This window comes from Tiliqua scincoides, chromosome 4 (genome assembly GCF_035046505.1).
Source record: "Tiliqua scincoides isolate rTilSci1 chromosome 4, rTilSci1.hap2, whole genome shotgun sequence".
NCBI classification, from domain to species: domain Eukaryota; kingdom Metazoa; phylum Chordata; class Lepidosauria; order Squamata; family Scincidae; genus Tiliqua; species Tiliqua scincoides.
In genome coordinates this window covers 4,407,965-4,413,398 of record NC_089824.1, presented here as the reverse complement: position 1 = coordinate 4,413,398, position 5,434 = coordinate 4,407,965, and the positions used below count along the sequence as shown (strand labels likewise).

The 5,434-nt window shown below is 48.4% G+C and overlaps 1 pseudogene; it reads left to right on the top strand.

Annotated features, from left to right (window-relative positions):
- Nucleotides 1–2,208: 2,208 nt before the first annotated feature.
- LOC136649780 (5S ribosomal RNA) lies at nucleotides 2,209–2,325 on the top strand (annotated as a pseudogene).
- The last annotated feature ends 3,109 nt before the right edge of the window (nucleotides 2,326–5,434 follow it).

Genomic DNA, 5,434 nt, shown 5'->3' with positions numbered 1-5,434 from the left:
AAAATGCAATGAGGTCAGTGGACCAAAGATCTTACCAGTGGAGTAGCTAGAGGGGGTGCAAAGCACTAAGTTTTTCAGGGAGCCTCACCACAGCGTGCAAACAGCCTCTTGCCAACCCCTCTGGAGCCATTCCAGGCGGTTGGAGCAAAATGGAGGCGAATGCAGGATGGAGCACATGGGCAGTGAAGGCACCCCCTCTAGCTAGGCCTCTGAGGTCACCCAGCAGAGCAACATTCAACTATGAGAGCCTGGGTGAAAAGAGGTAAGGCTGGGAGATGGAGTTTTTTACCAGGTTGGTTATGTTAGGATGTCAGGAACTTGGGAGAGCTTTTAGACTTTGGAGCACAGCCTGCCCAAGAACTACAAGATGTTGTCACAGGCACTTGCTTCCATAGCTTTAACAGTGGATGAGGCCAATTCAAATCAATGGCAATTCACCCTGCAAAATGAATAGAGCCTCCATATTCAGAGGCTGGCTAAAAGCGGAGGAGGGTTGTTTCCTTCAGGCTTCCTGGAAGCATCTGCTTGGTTGGCAGGAACAGGATGCAGGACCAGCTGGACCTTGAGTCTGATCCAACAGGGCGGTTGTTTTTATGAAGAGGGACCCTAGGAAGAAGAATGCGAAGCCCTTCACATTTCAGGTCCGACCCAGAGACCTTGCAACCCAAATCTTTCTCCTTTTCTCCCCCCATCAGCCTTTAAAAAAAAAAAAATCTGCCTGGATAATTAAAACTTGTGTAAAGATGGAGCGAAAGGAGCTTTGTCGAAGTGGCAGCCCTGGCATGTAAAGATGCTGCCATAGCAACAGCTGGATTCCCCCATATGGAAAATGTGATAATAAGAGGAGAGTTGCAAGGACGGTGGCAGCGGGGGATGGGGGACTGTAAATGCATCTGGCGCTTTCAGCTTCTAAGAGAAGACTTCCCATCACCTCTGAGCGACAAAGAACGGCTTTTTCAAATGTCTCTCCTTGACAGGTTGACAGTAAGAGTGTTGTGCAAGTGACACGTGTACATTAAAAACATATCAACTGTGTGTGTTGCATCAGGACATGGTCATGTTTGAGATGTAGGCCTGGTTATTAGGTTGCACAAATCTACACTTCCATCAGGGTGCCCTCCACCTCCTCTCTTTCTTTGGAATATTTGATTCATGCTGTAATGTTTACGCAAAGGGAAAAGTCTGCATAACTAATATCTGAATCTGTTTCTTTAATGGGCATTGATGGCTAAAAAGTGACCACTGATAGGCTGGTAGCTACTTGCTGTTGCTCTTGGTACAGGTGTGAAGGAAACTAGCTAGCATGATGGAGCATCCTTGGTGAATGGAACAGAAATCTTGAGTTTTGCAGTGACTCAAGAACAAGTGCGGCGGCGGTGCACTCCAAGGGCATGCTGCTGGGTTTGAGGGAGTGGCTGTGGCACTCAGAATGAGCACTGCTTGCCTGACTGCAGACAAGGAGATGGGGCATGTAAAAGGCTGTCTTTTGGAATGACCTACTGCTCCAGGAAGTGAAGGAATATGTGAAAGAAGGTATTATCAGGATAGCATGGGGGTAGCTTGTCTGTAGCTGATTCCACAAGAGTGCTGTGTGCAAAGAAAGGAGGAGAAACAGGAGAACCCATAACTCAGTGGAAGATCACATGCTCCATAGCCAATAGGTCTGAGTTTCCTGGCATCACTCGATAAATGGGATTTTCGCCTTAGCAGCACCATGAAATTTCTCCACTGGTGACCTTAAGAGAACATCAGTGGCAGCCAGAGTAGACAGTATTGAGTCACATGGACCCGAGTTCTGATGAAGCCATGTTCTGTTTATCTAAAGGTCATAATAGGACATTGGTATGTTCATTGTTTTCCTCTTTTGCAATCTGAAGGCAGTCTCCAGGGAAAAAATGCTGTGGTTGTGGTGGACAGCTCAACTCTGCATGCAGTAGTTGTGAAAAAAAACCTCTGTTGCATGCTGGGAATCATGTAAAAGCCTGTCCATTTTGTCACGATTTTATTCACAAGTTTGGCCATATTTGAGATATTATGTACAGTTCTGATCACTCTATTTAAAAAAAAAAAAATTAGAGCTGGTCAAAATGCAGAAAGGGACAACCAAAATGATCAAGGGGTTGAAGAACCTTCCCTATGAGCAAAGACCAAAGCATGGGGAAAAAAGCAAAATAAGAGGGGGATGATAAGCGTTGTATAGTTGCGTGGGGCAGCAACTGTTACCCTGCACATGCCTGATCTTGTCTGATCTCGGAAGCTAAGCAGGGTCAGGCCTGGTTAGTACTTGGATGGGAGACCGCCTGGGAATACCGGGTGCTGTAGGCTTATACCATGATCTCGGAAGCTAAGCAGGGTCAGGCCTGGTTAGTACTTGGATGGGAGACCGCCTGGGAATACCGGGTGCTGTAGGCTTATAGCATGATCTCGGAAGCTAAGCAGGGTCAGGCCTGGTTAGTACTTGGATGGGAGACCGCCTGGGAATACCGGGTGCTGTAGGCTTATACCATGATCTCGGAAGCTAAGCAGGGTCAGGCCTGGTTAGTACTTGGATGGGAGACTGCCTGGGAATACCGGGTGCTGTAGGCTTATACCATAGTCTTTCCAGACTGAAGGTTGCCAGCCATATAGTTGCATGGGTGGTCTGGACGTGGGCTGATACATTTATTCTCATAGTACTACAACTTGCAGTCATCCAGTTAACATGCAAATGGCACCAGGGGCATTTACAGACCCCCCCCCCCCGCCGCATACCTGGTGGTGGCAGCAACTGTGGTGGTGGAATGTACATGTGCATTAATGCACACAAGGTTTTGTTTTTAAAGAGGGCACATACTAGCAGTGGTGGCCACGGATCTGCTAACATTTCTCCTGACCTAACTGCAAATCATAGATGAACTAGCTAAAAAACACTGGTCCCAAAATGGTCCCTTGAGGGACCCCCACTTCTTCCCTCCACTGCAAATATTGGCCATGTGTTCTCCCGCTCCTTGGCTTGTTTTTAACCAGACGCCAGTGCACAAAAGGTCCTGTCCTCTTACCCTAGAGGTGTAAATGTCTTTGATAACACCCAAGATTGCTGGAGGGGATGGGTGGGGAAGAAGGGTTGTCCCAGTTGCTGAGCAAGGGGAAGGTCCACTGCACAAGTTCTTCCTGATACTGCTCCACTTCCAAGGGTCCCTTTTTCTCTTTCCTTGAATGCTCTGGCAGATTTCCCCACCTCTCAAGGAGCAGGTTACTTTCCTACTGTGGCCGCTCAGGCACGGCTGATCATTCTCACTGGGGTGCATTGGAAATCTCAGCATGCCAAAAAGGAGAAGCAGTATGAGAGGAGATCAAGTGTATATATAATAGGCATCAGATACGCAGTGAACGTGGTGAAGTCGTTCAATCTAATTGCACCTTTTAGCGCTGCGAGACGCTCTTGACTTGGACAGCCCCTCTTAATCCCCAGCTGTTTGTTCATCTGCTGCCCCCTCCTCGGATGCAATTAACTGAGCAATTAGGCAAAAGTGCATACCTTAGACATGGAGCGCGGCCTCTGCCCTGCTTCTGCGAGAGGGTGCAAAGGAGGATGCCAGTTGCAACTTAGAGAGGGAGAGAGGTGTGTGCAGGTATCTGACAAGGGCCGCCTGTAAGGCAGGAGGGACACCTGGTCTGAAAGGCCCCTGGGCCAAGCATCTTCCAGTGATCTCTATGTGGGTGGGCTTAGAAGGGCAGTGAGCAGTATGTGGGGAACCTGAGTGGCACTGCCCGGTTGATGAACCACAGGCACCAAGGACACTATCCAGTAACTTCAGCCCAAGCACACAATTATTCCTGTCTGCCACAGACCTTCACACCACACCCTTGAGTTCTCATGAACAAAATGGCAGCTTATACTCATGGGATGCACAATTTGGACAACCTGTTTGCCTGTCCTCAGTGCCGCTGTGAGCCTCATTAGCACAAAGCAAGTTGGTGGGGAGAAGGAGATGCCCCACCAAGTGCCTGGACAGTAGTACATGCAGCCCTGCCCGTCAGCTGGGTGGTGGGATGTGTGATTCTGCCAGTTAGCAGGGGGGGGATCCTAAAGGAGTAGGCAGCTACACCAACAGGAGGAGAGGAGGAGACTGGAAGGCAGGAGGGCAGGAAGGACCCAGTGGCAAGCCCTCAGCGGGTTGCTTAGAGAGTGACTGTTAACTGTTAAGTGGCCAGACATTTGGAACAGGACTGTGGACTGCATAGTGATCCCGAGCCCATCTGCTAGACAAGTAGGGCAGAACTGATATCCCAGTAAGTGGCCAGGGGTCTACGATATCCCTGTGGCCCCCACCAGGGGCTGCATTATGGGAGGAGAATCTGCACAAAAGAGCCCTAAAGGGACCAAGGCCAAAGTAAGGAGATCCACAAGTTGGGGAGGAGGGCCAACCCCTCTGCTTTTTCTGTTTTGTCTATTGCCTAAGTCTAAATAAGCAAGAGAAATCCATGTGTTTGGATCAATATGCCCTTAAGCTTCCCAGTCCCTGGAGGTTGAGCTCCCCTTATGGAAGAAGAAGAAGATGGACTTGACAGCCATCCAGGTTGTGGCTCTAATGACATGCTGGGTGAGTGCCATCACACTTTCGAAAGTCCAACCTTTGGCCCAGATAGTTTGGTGTGTTTACTTCTTGCGTGTTCAGGAGTGCACATGAATGTGCTGCCCGTCCTTACTCCCTGCAGCACCCAAAACAACCTCCCTCTCTTCATATTTTAACATTTGCAGATACAGAAAGGAAATTGACTTCACTGTGTTGGAATGAAGGCAGTAGCTTATGAATAATTCAGTGTCAATTATACTTTTGCATTGTCAGGACTAATTATAGTCAATTGCAGGCTTTTTCATTCTCTTTCTCCTTCTGAAGGGTTGGCGCAGATCACACTCGAAATGCTTCAGTAAAAGAAACTTACTTGGTGTTCCCCTGCAATAAACAAAATAAAGGTTTTGGAGGGGATTCACATCCCCTGAGACCACAACTAGGTTTCTCCTTTGGATTTGGCCTGGCAAACTGACTTCATTTTGCCACTGCAATCTAGAAAATCTCCCTCCTTTCATGAATGAAGAGCCCTTTCGTGATGAACTGTGTGGAGAGAGGGCCTCTGTATTATAAGGATTCTTTGCATCCTTCCCACTCCATCCAATGCCATGGGGGTCTATAACACCAGCAAGTGCAGGGCAGATGATGGGTCTGCCTCTACCACAGTAGTATTTTCAAGTCCTGAATCTCACTTTCTAAGAAAAAGGTAGCAAGGGCCATTGCTCATAGGTAGAAGACATGTTTGCATTGTTTCCCCTGCTAACTGGTTAAGAGGCACTTTTTCAAGTGGGTGCTCCTCTTTTATTTAGCAGGGGGAGAGTAACTGGCCCACCTCACCCCAGCAGTGTCTTTTCTAGTGGCTGTCTGCTGGTGTTGCATCT